This window comes from Mauremys reevesii, unplaced genomic scaffold (assembly GCF_016161935.1).
Source record: "Mauremys reevesii isolate NIE-2019 unplaced genomic scaffold, ASM1616193v1 Contig111, whole genome shotgun sequence".
Lineage (NCBI taxonomy): Eukaryota > Metazoa > Chordata > Testudines > Geoemydidae > Mauremys > Mauremys reevesii.
In genome coordinates this window covers 82,427-96,289 of record NW_024100729.1, presented here as the reverse complement: position 1 = coordinate 96,289, position 13,863 = coordinate 82,427, and the positions used below count along the sequence as shown (strand labels likewise).

Below are 13,863 nucleotides of genomic sequence, written 5' to 3'. Positions count from 1 at the left end.
TGAAATAAGGTGCGATTGGGCTGTGAGGAATACAATCCTGCCCTGATATTCCATCATCTCCAGAGAAAGGGAAACTTTAGTTTGGTAGCATCCTGTCTGGCAAGAACTCACTTATCAATAGACACAGCTGGAAAACCCTTATGTCTGTATAGATGTAGTTGTGAAATCCTCCCTTCTGTATTGTTTTGTATGTTTATTTGCATGGTCTCTGTCTGGTTCTGTGATTGTTTCTGTCTGCTGTATAATTAATTTTGTTGCGTGTAAACCAATGAAGGTGGTGGAATATAATTGGTTAAATAACCATGTTACAGTATGTTAGGATTGGTTAGTTACATTTCAGTAAAATGATTGGTTAAGGAATAGCTAAGGAAAACTCAGGTTTTACTATGTAGTCTGCAGTCAATCAGGAAGGCGGGGGGCGGGGGAATGGGAACAGGGACTGGGGATGGGGGAATTGGGATCATGTTTTGCTACAGGGGGAAATGGGAACAGGGGATGGGAACAGAAACAGGGACACAGACAAGGCTCTGTGGTGTCAGAGCTGGGAAGGGGACACTGAGGAAGGACACTGGAATCATGCTTGCTGGACATTCACCCCAATAAACATCGAATTGTTTGCGCCTTTGGACTTCGGGTATTGTTGCTCTCTGTTCATGCGAGACGGACCACGGAAGTAAGAGGGTGAAGGAAAAAGCCCTCTAACCCTGTCATTTGTTGCTCTAGGCTCCATATGTACGTGCACATTCACATCCCACTCCTGACACAATCACTGTCTTCTAGCTGACGAAATAGCCTAATTTTAACCTCTCCTGTAACCTTACACCACCAACTATTTAGCATTTGTATGAGAGAAGTTGGAGGGAATTCAAACATCTTCAAAAGTGGTGCGTGTAGAGCCCCTAGCTGGGTGAATTCCAAGCTCCTTACCCAGAAGAGTCTTGGCCTGGCTTGAGGGGGGCAGGCTTGGCTGGTCAATATAGAGCGGGAGGGAGAAGGGTACATGGACAGTGTAGAATGTGAGACTCATAAGCTGTGGTTATGTGCTCTGAGAGTTATCCCCTCGCTTTCCATTTAAGGTCAGGGAGGGATATTATAACCAAGTGTTCTGGCAAAACTTTTCCCCCGGCCTGGTCAGTGAATCCTACGGTGAGAAACTTTCTGTGCATTTCAGTTTCTTGTATTGTTGCATGGGGCCTGAGGTGCTGGAAGGGAAATGTCCATGGAAAACTTGGACATCGCTGTTGTCCGAAAAAAGGCAGGTGTTAGACACAATCGCTTCTCGTATTCCCGTGGGCCAGAAAGTTAAGCAACCAGCACCCACAACCTCTACCAGGATAGCATCCTATCTAGGAACAACTCACTGGTCAATAGCTGGGGTGTGAAATCCTCATTTCTTTGTTGTTCTATCACTGTAGTCCCCACTTTCCTATTGCTTGTCTGTATAATCTCTGTCTGGTTCTGTGATTGTTTCTATCTGCTGTATAATTAAATTGTTGGGTGTAAACCAATTAAGGTGGTGGGGTATAAATGGTTAGATAATAATGTTACAGTATGTTAGGATTGGTTAGTTACATTTCAGTAAAATGAGTGGTTAGGGTATAGGTAAGCAGAACTCCAGTTTTACTATATAGTCTGCAGTCAGTCAGGAAGTAAGGGGGGGAATGGGAATGGGAATGAGAATGAGAAAGGGGGTAGGGGAATTAGAATTATGTTTTGCTAAGGGGGGGAATAGGAACAGGGAAGGGGAACAGGGACACAGGCAAAGCTCTGTGGTGTCAGAGCTGGGAAGGGGGACACTGAGGAAGGAAATTGGAATCATTGATTGCTGGAAGTTTACCCCAATAAACACTGAATTGTTTGCACCTTTGAGCTTCGTGTATTGCTGCTCTCTGGTCACGCGAGAAGGACCAGGAAATGGGAGGGTGATGGGATAAACCCTCTAACAAGTACGTCTTTCAGGGTGTGAAAAACCCCAGAACCAGTATAATTAAGCTGACCTAAGCCGTGGTTAGATAGTGCTAAATGAAAGGAAAGATTGTTCTGCCAATGTAGCTATCACAGGAATGGAAAACCCCTCCCCTCACTGAAGCAACTGTCTACTCCACTCAGCCACAACTACTTGTTGTACAGCTGCTGCACTACACCATGATTCTGTTCTCACAGAATTGTCACTTCAAATTGCTCAGATCAGATCCCCCAGCACACTCACGGTTGTACATCAGTGTAAGTGTGTCCATGGCTGAACAGCAAGAGTTCCTGCCCATTTCCCTTCCAGCTGTAGTATGATTAGCGTGTTTGTGGCTAACAACATTGCTATAGGTTGTTGTTCATTCCCCACACTGACAATTCAGACAGTCCCTTTCCTATTCGAATCTCCACCCTATCATTCCAATACCAGGGGTCAGGATCTCTCTGGGGCACTAAAATGTTTCAGGGGGCTGGTGCGTGAACTCAGCCTTGCATTCCATCCCTGATGTTTCATGGACAAACAACAGCAGCAGAAAGAAAGAGCCGAGCCAATATCTCCCTGGCAGGGATGCAGGTGCCACGTCCCCTCTGTCTGACCATCGCCACTGCAGGAGAGAAGGGTTCACTGGAATCAAATGCCCTGGCTCAGACCAGAGACACAGGGAGGTTTTGCTGTTCATGGATCTCTGCAAAGGAAATTGTGTCTCTGTGTGAAATTGAGACGGGAAATGAAACGTCCACATGTGGCCCAGTGCCCTAAGGAATGTGGGTGAAGGACTCTGGCTGAGAAATTATTTAACAGGAGTTTGTATCAATGTATTGCCCTGATTAAAAGCTATGGCTAAAAGGCAGCCACTGTTGTTAGTACTTGAACCTGCGTGGAGACACCCGAGTGGGTGTCAAGTCCATTACCTTAACGAGGGATAGTTGATTATTTTATCAAGATCCAAATTTCTTGGTCAAGGTCTAGTTAATGTCTAGATGCCAGAGAAAATAATACACTGATGATAATAAGGAGAATATAGAAAGATTTTGCAGTCACTATAGGCATAACTATGACGATTGTTTCATGTATCACTCTTTATATGTGACACCACCACTGCCTTTCCCTTTAGTCTTCTAGTTAACAAAGGGTAAAACTAAACATCACTTCAGATACGAGGGAGTGTTTGTGTTCATTCCTGCGAGCTACACAGGGGTTTGATGTAGCTGCTTTCAATCCTCCAGCTCTGCTGGGATAAGTAGCATTTCAGGCTGTCACTGAATTGAAGAAGGGAGATCATTTTTTGAAAGGTTATGCCTCCTCTTAAAGGTATTTGTCTGGCTGGTAGCCTTGGATCCCAGGTCTCTCCTGAGGGAAGAAAGTTTCTGTGCAAAATACCAAAACTTTTAACAGAGAGGAGGGAAAGGCCATGGTCCACATGATGGGGCCAGTATGTACCACAACATGGTTCTTCTATGGGGGATGACTCTGAACACTGACTGATCTCCACTCCCTTGTGTTTGAACAGATGTTTAGTTGTGCACTTGGGAACCTATAAGGCTGAAGCAATTTTATGGATGGTGACACTACGATTGAAGGGTTATTTAATGTTGTAAAAATTGTTAAAAACACTGAGCTTAAACTGGAACTGCCTGTTATTAAAGGCTGGTTTCCCCACGTCAGTTCCATAAGCTCTGCTAGAAACACCCTGGGTTATCTTCTGGCTTGGTGGGAACTGGAGGGAATCGTCCCCTGCTGCCCTTGGCTCCAGGCTGGTTTTTCTGGGGAGGGGACGTGGAATTGATTTGTTTGCTGTTGAGAAGGGAGCCAGGCCAGTTCTCAGGGAAGGAGAACTCCCAGCATCTTTCCAGCCCAGCCCAGGCTGCTGCCCTGTCCCAGCCTCTGTTCCCCTGGGGGCCCTGCGTGTTTGACTCTAGAGCAGGCCGGGAGCAGCAGCTGAGGCAGAGGACAGCCTGGGCCGGGCAGATAAGAAGGAGTTTAGCCAGCAAAAAAGGTAAAATGGCAGGGGAGTATTACCTTGGACTCGACGGCATTTCTCCACTGGTCTGTCTGCTTTGGGGCAGGGACAATAACACGTCCTGCTGCATTCGTTATTTCGAAGGGCAGTTTAGGATTTTCATTCTCACACATGGTGCACAAAGCAGGACTCAACCTTTGCCGTAAACTAAATGAGCTGCCCACAGATTCTGGCAGCCACAATGAGCATTTGGGTGAGAGCTCAGAACTGCCCCTGTCCCAGAGAGAGGGGGTCATCTGTGTGGGGACTGGACCACTGACCTACCCGCTCCTAACTCCCAAACGTTCAGTAACTCTGTTATCAGTGCCTGTGAGTGTTATTTAAACCATAAGAAAAACCACACTAGGCTAGACCAAAGGCCCATCTAGCTCTGAATCTTGTCTTCTGACATTAGCCAATAGCAGGTGCCCCAACAACCAGTCAACAAGGCACCACTGGGAGTTGAACCCAGGATCTCCTGCTTACAAAACAGACGCTTTAGCCAGCTAAGCCATGGTGCCTGTGGGTGACTAAAACACAGTCTCTGCCCACACCTGACTCCCTGCCATCGCTACCAGGGCCTGACAAGCTTTGCTTGTCTTTGGATTCTCCAAAGCAGAGGAGCAGGTGACATTTTCCTTGCAAGCTGTGTGTGAGTGAAGCTTTGGCCACGTCTGCACTACAAAGTTGTTTCAGCAGAATTATATTACTCAGGTGTGTGAAAAACACACAACTCTCTCTCAGTCGGTAGCTTGTGGCTGGTGTACACACTGCAATGCCACGTCTGGCGACAAAACTGCCCTGTTTTGCTGACAAAATAAAACGACTTCGATGAGAGGTCTAGAGCTTTTTGCAGCAAACTTAAAGTGAGAGTGTCAATGTAGACGCTGCTGTTCATTATATCACCATAACTGGCCTTCCCCAGTATCCCACAATGCCCGCCGTGAACTCACCTGCCCTGCACTCCTGCTACAGAGCCATGGGCCCCTCCCCTTTCATCACTCTGGGAAGTTCTGACAGCTGAGTTTGCTGCTCTGCTCCGGCAGCCAGGAGCAAATCACTGCCATGGATGCTGCTTTCTCCCGCCCTGCGAACACAGAGCAGGGTGGCGGGAACTTCCTTACATGGGGGGGGGCACCGGCATCTGAATGTGACACCCCCATGACACCCCTTCCCTCGAGGAGGCTCTTACATTCTAAGCAGGGACGGCTGGTCTCTAGTAAAATCACTAAAAGGGAAGGAGAAAACTCGAAAGAGGTTCCTCCTGGCGCTCACATATGTGAACCCGAATACTCTCTCAGTCCTCAAAGAGAGACCTGGAGAAGGAGACTTGCTGGAGCAAAGCCACAGGGGTCTCTGAGGTTTCCCTGGCCCCTCGCCCCTGTCCTGCCTGGCTGATGTCAGCATCTCTCTGTGAGGTCACCACCTCCCCACCACCTTTGACCAATAGTCTGAGGTCCTGCAAAAAGCCTTTGTGATGTCACTGCCACACCCCTCCCTTGCTGGGCTAATGTCCTGCCCCTGGCCAGGCACTTTGGAGGTTTGAGCTACTCCCTGTGGATCACCCCACTCAAGGAGCATTCATTCTAGGAAGCAAGCCGGCTAGACAGGAAAACATCAGACGCTGCTCCCAATGCTACACTCACCTTTTCAGAAATTAGTCAATTTTATGGCCAGAAGAGACCATTAGAGCATCTAATCTGACCCTCTGCATATCACAGGCCTCCTGTATGACACAATAGCTACTTTTGGAGAAAACACATTCCAGAAAGGGATCTAGTCTTCATTAAATGACATCAGGAGATGGTGAATCCACCTCTTTCCTTGGTAGCTTGTTCCTGTGGTGATTCATCCTCGCTGTAGAATAAATGTGTCTTATTTGTAATATGAATTTGTCTTTTTTCACCTTCCAGCCATTGGGTCTTGTTAGGCCTTTCTCCGCTAGATTAAAGAGCCCTTTAATACCCAATCTTTTGTCTCCATTAAGGCCCTTCAACACTTCAATGAAGTCACCTTTCAATCTTCTTTTGATAAGCGAAACAGGTTGAGCTCGTTCAGTAGCTCCCTAGAAGGCATTTTTCTCCAACCCTCAGAACATTTCGTGGCTCTTTGGTCATCAGACTTGTGAACTGCAGCTGGATGCGGTTCTTGTTCTTCTGCACAGCACAGCTCCTGGAGAAGAGGGATCTGCAAATGTACATTCGTATGATACCTTTGTTTAATTGATGAAAACATAAACTAGACACTTAGAGGATTGGAACTGATTTCAGCTGATGGACAGCTTCGCTAGGTTTTTATGCATTTGGACAGCGAAATGTTGAGTGTTTACATTCATATCAAGCACCCCTGTATAGTGGAGCCCCTGAACAGAATGGAGAATGGAAATGAAAATATTTTCCTTTTTTTAAAAAAAAGAAAGAAGGTTATAAGAGAACATAGTGGTTTCAACCAAGGACCACTTAACTGGCTGGCAAGCACTCTACCACTGAGCTATACCCCCATGACAACAGGATTATAGAATTGTGATCTCCAGGACTTTGCAGGATAGACCCTGCTTCATCGAGCTCCTTTGCCATTCCCAGACCACAGGTGGTTTTAAAAATGGGGTTTGATTAAACGTCTTAAATGTGGCAAACACCACAGCTTGCACACCCACTGATATAGCTTCTCCCAGTGACATAGCTGCCACCTCTTGGGAAGTGGATTAACTGCACCCACAGGAAAACTCTCTCCCCTCAGCATAGAGCAGTGGTTCTCAGAGTGTGAGTCAGGACCCCAAAGTGGGTCATAACCCTGATTTAATGGGGTTGGCAGGGCTGGCATTAGACTTGTTTGGGCCTGGGGCTGAAGCCAAATGTCTGAGCCCCACCACCCAGGGCTGAATCCCTCAAGCTCTGGTTTTGCCCTCCCCCAACTGGGGCAGGGCTCAGGCTTTGTCTCCCCTGCCTCTGCCCAGTGTGGAGGGGCTTGGTCCTTCTTTCCAGGGCCATGTAGTAAGGTTTTTTTTGGCAGAAGGGGGTTGCAGTGAAAAGAAGTTTGAGAAACCCTGGCATAGAGCCTCTGAGTATGTCTAGATTTGGCTCCCTGTGGGTGATCAGACACTGAAAGTGCAGCCATGGAGACACCACACACCAGCCTGGCCTAGCAGGCAAGAATCAAATCTCCACAGACAAGTGGCTGTTGTTTTCTAACCCATCTCCCTAAGCCCTCAGCCACCACCACTTAATGAAGGGCCTTTTCTACACTATGGTTCTGGTCTCACTGAAGGGTCATTTCCAGTTGTTTGCTCAGACCAGCATTAGGGAAAATGGTGCCCTGGGCAAAGCTTGTACTTTGGCACTTCCCCATTGCCCCTGGACGATCCCCACTCCCCCTTTACCGCTAGCTCCTGCACTCCCAACCACTCCTGCGCCTCCTTCACCCCTAACTCCTGCCCCCTCCTGTGCCCCCTTTGCCCTTAACTCCCTGGGCCACCAGCCATTGCCCCTCTCCTGCAGCCCCTTCACATGGCTCCAGCGCTGGGGCCCCGCACGTGTTCTCCCTTTCCCTGGGCTCTGGCATCACTAGCCCCTGCTTAGCGAGTAGGGTTCAGTGGTCCCCAAAATGTGGGGCATGACTCCTAGGGGGACACAGAGGAACATTCATGGGGGCACCTCAGGGCCTGAGCCAGCCCCCATGGAGGGAGCAGCACTCAGCCCCACACTTCCCCAGCTCTTCCCCAACCCCACCCTCAGCCTGGGGCTCTGACTCCCAGCTCGGCCTCGACCCCCTTACCCCTGTCTGCACCTCTCTCCCCAGCAAGCAACGGCCCCACTCCCAGCCTCGGTACATGACCGCGGCTTCCGAGGGGCCACAGCCATGGCTAAGAGGGCACAGTGTGAAATGTTTGGGGACCACTGGTTTAGGGTGATGTTCTCAGTTGGGTCCACAAAGTCCAATAAAAGCTATTCCTCACCCACCCCTCCATCTGGACAGACTAGGTATGTTCTGCTGCCCTTCACTTATGCAGGAAGGATAATAACATTTCATTCCACTCAATCCTAAAGTGATTTGTAACCCACCACCAGCCAACTCTGGTCATTTTGGGAAAGTGGCCTCATCATGCTGCATAGCTAGGCAGAGTAGGTGTGTCTATGCAAACACGGTCTGTTCCTGAAGTCTTTCCCCCAGCTCCTCACTAGATGTGAGGGGGGAGCTCATTCAGCCCCTGCTTCTGCTTAGTATTTAAAAACTCCTTATTGTCCCTAGCTCTGCGGGCCTTAGATTTTTCCTCCTGTCCCTTTTCTAACAACTCAGATGAGGTGGCTGAGTGGTTATGGTGATGGACTGCTAATCTATTGTTCTCTGCACGCATGGGTTCAAATCCCATCCTCATTGGATGTGTTTAGTTTTCACCCCTCCTTTGTAGACAACCATCTCCCCCTTTGGTACAATGACAGATCAAACAATGTTTCTTCTTGCAAACAAAAACCTCCTCAGAAACTCAGAACTCCCTTGCTTTAAATAAAATGTCTAAATCACAGATTTCTTAAAAAAAGAAATTCTCTAGTGCTGTATTTCTTAGTTTTTATCTCAAGAGGTAACATCCTCATCTTCTCCCCCAAACACCCTGGGACCTGCCCAAATTATTAAAATACCCTCAACCCGAGCAAGGCCAGAGCAGTGAACCAGAGCTAGTGTCTAGGCCAAGCTGTTCTGAAGGAGGCAACTCCAACATTTTCTCCCTGCTTCCCTTGGCAAGGTCTGACTGAGAAAACAAAATTCCCCAAACTGAAAATTTTCTGCTGAAAAACCAGTACTAGTCTGTTTGGGGACTTTGGTTTGCAAGTATTATTGTTATTATTCTCTTCTGATTTCTGAGTCAGTTCAGCCCAGTCTTTGTCCTCCAGGTGTGTTTCCAGCTGCTGAGTTGTGGGGGAGAGAGGCCAGGTCATGATGTCTCTTCCCCTCTTTCATAGTTTCTTCCAACTTGCTAGGAAGCTCCTTTGTTACCATGTGACTCAAGCAGTGTCCATTGTTGCTGTGCTATCTCGGAGAAGTCTGCATTGTACACGGTTCCTGGGCTAGTCCTTGGGAGTGTGGATCCCTTCAATGGGCCAGCAGCGAGTCTGGCTCCTCCATTGTCACACCTGAAAGGCTGGTGGGGGGCATTTCCCCACCTCATAACATATCTCAGTAACACACACCAAGCAAAACTTCATAACTTCCCAACCAATGCGAGCACACACAATCCAACACGATATTAATGTTCAACAGATCAAGACTTTTGAAATGATACATCACAAGGCAGACTTTGTACAAACCATGTCATCATTATATGAGAGTGGTGAATATGGGGCTTCCAGGTGCTGCTATGAGCACAGCGTGCCACACCTGGGCTTACATTGCAATGGAGACGTACCCTTAGAGTCCATCTCTCCTGGGATAAAGATGGCCCACACCTGACTCTCTGCCAATCCCCACTGGGCCCTGACAAGTGTTGTTCGTGTTTGTATTCTATAAAGCAGAGGAGCAGATGAAGTTTTGCTCCCAAGGTGTGTGTGTGATTCTTTGGACAGGTCTACACTACAAAATTAGGTTGGTGTAATTACATTACTTAGGCTGGCAATGCAGTTCTATCAAGCTAATCCCGGTATAGATAGTGGCTCAGCTGTCAGAACTTTCTGGAGCTATGAAAGGGGAGGGGCCCAGCCTCTGTAGCAGGAATGCAGGGCAGGTGAGTTCACGGCAGGCATGGAGGGATACTGGTGGAGGCCAGTTATGGTGATATAATGACCAGCAGCATTTACACTGACATTTGTCACTTTAAGTTTGCTGCAAAAAGCACTAGGCCTCTCGTCGAGGTGGTTTTATTTTGTCACCAAAACAGGGCAATTTTGTCGCCAGATGTGGTATTGCAGTGTGTGCACCAGCCAAAAACTGCTGACCGAGGGAGCATTGTGTGTTTTTCACACACCTGAGCAATATAATGATGACACACACACACACACACACACACACACACACACACACACACACACACACACACACACACACACACACACACACACACACACACACACACAGAGCTTGCAAGGAAAACCTCACCTGCTCCTCTGCTTTGCAGAATCCAAAAACAAGCAAAGCTTGTCAGGCCCCAGTGGGGATGGCAGGGAGTCAGGTGTGGGCAGACAGTGTGCTATTGCCACAGGCAGGCACCATGGCTTAGCTGGCTAAAGCACCTGTCTTGTAAACAGGAGATCGTGGGTTCAATTCCCAGTGGTGCCTTATTGACTAACTCTCGGGCAACCTGGTATTGGCTACTGTGGGAGAACAAAACACAGAGCTTTTTGGTCCAGCCCAGTGTAGTTGTTTAAATTATACTCACAGGCACTGATAACAGACTTACTGAAAGTTTGGGAGTTAAGAGCTGATAGGTCAGTGTTCCAGCCTGTCACAGATGATCCTGCTTCCTCTGGGACACGGGTAGGTCTGGGCTCTCACATCAAATGGCTCATTGTGGCTGGCAGAACCTGTGGGCGGCTCATTTAGTTTACACCGAGGGTTGAGTCCTGCTTCGTGCACCGTGTGTGAGAATGAAAATCATAAACCGCCCTTTGAAATAACAAATGCAGCAGGACGTGTTATTGTCCCTGCCCCAAAGCAGACAGACCAATGGAGAAATGCCATTGAGTCCAGGGTAATACTCCACTGCCATTTTACCTTGTTTGCTTGCTAAACTCCCTCCCAACCTTGAGGGCTCCCAGAGCCCGGTATTGAGCCTGAGCCGAGATGTCTACGCTGCAAATTTACCACCCCACGGCCCTAGCCTGGGAGCCTGCACTGGCACGGGACAGCGCTGGGTGTTTCATTGCAGTGTGGACATAGCCTAGCATTATGTCTACACTGCCATTAACACACCCAAGTCACTATTCTCAAACCCTGGGTCAGTTGATTCAGCGTAGACACTTGGGCTTCAGCCCAGCCTCTGAGACCCCACGAGGGGTGAGGGTCTCTGAGCCTGGGCTCCAGTCTGAGCCCAGATGTCTACGCTGTAGTTTTTAGCTCCACAACCTGAGCCCCAGGAGCCCAAATCAGACCATCCAGGCCAGCCGGGCCAGCGGGATTTTGTCACAGTCTAGATGCCCTCTCAGGGTATGTCTACACTGCAATGTAAGCCCAGGGTTAGCAGAAGTCATGTCAGCAGCCCCAACACATAAACATAAACCACGAGGGAAAGACCCATCCCCCAGATAAGCTGGGCAGTGTCCTTCTCCCTACGGTTCATAAGTCCAGCAACCAAAAGTCCTTTAACATGAGCCATCCCCGCTCTGCACCCCACTCACAGCTGTTGTCCTTAGTCAGTGCAAGCCCAGAGGTGCCTCTGTAGAGTTCACCTGCCATCCTGGGTGGAAAAGGGGGGAAAATAAGAAGGCCCCGTACTCACTGTGTTGTCTAGGGACTCACTCATCCCTCCACAGCCACCCTGTCCTAAAGTTGGTCTAACACCTAAATTTTAGCATTGGGACCCAGACCCCAGCACACTTGGCTTTGGAACCGGTGTCCCCTGCCTAGCAAGTGCTATTGAATTGAGGGTGAGTCCCTCAATCGGGGTCTGCCAAGCACAGTTGTGCTGCCCTCGATTCACACAACAAGGATAACAACCCTTTATTTCTCCTGCCCCTGTAACATGGAGACTGGGAATCCAACACCAGCCACAAGTGATCATTTCGGCCAGCAACCCAACCTATTTCCAACACACTGTAAAATCCACATGCAGACTCATACACGAAACCTTGCAAGAAAATCTTCCTGAGGGGTCTGAAGCACCTGCTGCTGGAGGGAAGGAGGGAGCTGTGGGTTGGGATTGAGGAGCAGTGTGAGGAGAAGGAGCCTGTGGGTTGGGATAGAGGAGAAGGGTGGGAGTGAGGAGCAGTGAGCATAGGAGGGACTGAGGGTTGGGTCTGAGGGGCACTGGGAAAAGAGGGGACATGGGTTTAGGCTGAAGAGCATCTTCATTTGGGGATCCAGCAGGACAGGGGAAGGGAGCAGGTGATTCTAATTCCTTAGGGATATTCTGTGTGTTTGTATGTGTGTGTGTGTGCACGCAGGGGAGGAACATGCTCTATGCCCAGAGGCCTTTATTCCTCCAGGCTGCAAGGACAGAGGGGCTGTCAGGAAGTTGCCCCTTCAAACCACACACAAAAAGGCCCTTCTGAGGAAAGGGAAAATCCTGAAGAGAAAAAGTAACATCAAAGAGGACTCCAGCAAGACAGTGTAAGATCTTGGGGAGTAGTTTATCACTTGACCAGGGACTTGAACCCTGGACCCTCAGATTAAAAGTTTGATGCTCTGCCCACTGAGCTAGCCAGGCTCACAAAGAAAAGCAGCAAGTTGGTGCAGAGGAGAAACTAGTCAAGAAAACAAGAGCGGGAAACAATAGGGGAAACCTGCTGCTCTCTCTGGCCTGGTCAACACTACGAGTTTATATTGAATTTAGCAGCGTTAAATCGCATTAACCCTGCACCCGTCCACACAACGAAGCCCTTTATATCGATATAAAGGTCTCTTAATACCGGTATCTGTACTCCTCCCCGATGAGGGGAGTAGCGCTGAAATCGGCATTGCCATGTCGGATTAGGGTTAATGTGGCCACAATTCGACGGTATTGGCCTCCGGGTGCTATCCCACAGTGCACCATTGTGACCGCTCTGGACAGCAATCTGAACTCGGATGCACTGGCCAGGTAAACAGAAAAAGCCCCAGAACTTTTGAATTTCATTTCCTGTTTGCCCAGCGTGGAGCGCCGATGAACACAGGTGACCATGCAGTCCCAGAATCAAAAAAGAGCTCCAGCATTGATTGTAGGGGAGATACTGAAGCTGATCTTTGTATGGGGAGATGAATCTGTTCTATCAGAACTCCGTTCCAAAAGACGAAATGCCAAAGCATTTGAAAAAAATCTCCCAGGCTATGATGGACAGAGGCCACATCAGGGACTCAACACAGTGCTGAAACTTAAGGAGCTGAGACAAACGTACCAGAAAGCCAAAGAATGAAATGGACACTCACGGAGGGAGGGGCGGCTGATGACTGTAGCTATCCCACAGTTCCCGCACTCTCCAAAAACCATTTGAATTCTTGGCTGAGTTCCCAAAGCCTGAAGGGTCAAAAACATTGTCACGGGTGTTCAGGGTATATGTCATCACCACCCCCGTGAAAGCAAAGGGAAAAAAATCATTTCTCGCCTTTTTTCAATGTCACCGTATGTCTACTGGATGCTGCTGGCACATGTTGTGCTGCAGCGCTACACAGCAGCATCCCCTTCCCTTCCCTTCCCTTCCAGATGGCAGACGGTACAGTAGAACTGGTATGCGTCATCGTCGTCCCATGAGTGCTCCTGGCTGGCCTTGGTGAGGTCGCCCAGGGGCACTTGGGCAAAAATGTGAATGACTCCCAGGTCATTCTCTTCTTTAAGCTTTGTCTAATGGAGATTCAGTCCTGCCTGGAATATCATAGCAGCTGGAGGCTGCCCCCCCTCCCCACTTTGAACTCTACTTGCAGAGGCAATAAAGTCAGTGTTGTTTCAAATTCCTGCATTCTTTATTACTTCGTCACACAAATGGGGGGATAACTGCCACAGTAGCCCAGGAGGGGTGGGGGAGGAGGGAAGCAATGGGTGTGGTTGTTGCAGGGGCACCCCCTAGAATGGCATGCAGCCCATCATTTCTGCGGGATGTCTGGGGCTGTGACCCGGAGCGGCTGTTTGCCTCTCTGGTTCTTTAGTAGGCTTGCCTGATAGTCTAGACAGGACTGACTCTCCCTTTAGACAAAACGTAAAGAAGGGAATGACCGGGGGAGTCATTCCCATTTTTGTCCATGCGTCCCCGGCCGACTTCACCGAGGCTGGCCAGGA

At 48.9% G+C, this 13,863-nt stretch overlaps 3 non-coding genes across 3 annotated transcripts; 2 read left to right on the top strand and 1 right to left on the bottom strand.

Moving 5' to 3' along the window:
- Positions 1-4,415: 4,415 nt before the first annotated feature.
- TRNAT-UGU lies at positions 4,416-4,489 on the bottom strand. Its single transcript has one exon. It is a non-coding gene; the product is annotated as a tRNA-Thr (tRNA).
- Positions 4,490-8,263: 3,774 nt separating this feature from the next.
- TRNAS-GCU lies at positions 8,264-8,345 on the top strand. The gene has a single exon. It is a non-coding gene; the product is annotated as a tRNA-Ser (tRNA).
- A 1,816-nt stretch (positions 8,346-10,161) lies between these two features.
- TRNAT-UGU lies at positions 10,162-10,235 on the top strand. The gene has a single exon. It is a non-coding gene; the product is annotated as a tRNA-Thr (tRNA).
- The last annotated feature ends 3,628 nt before the right edge of the window (positions 10,236-13,863 follow it).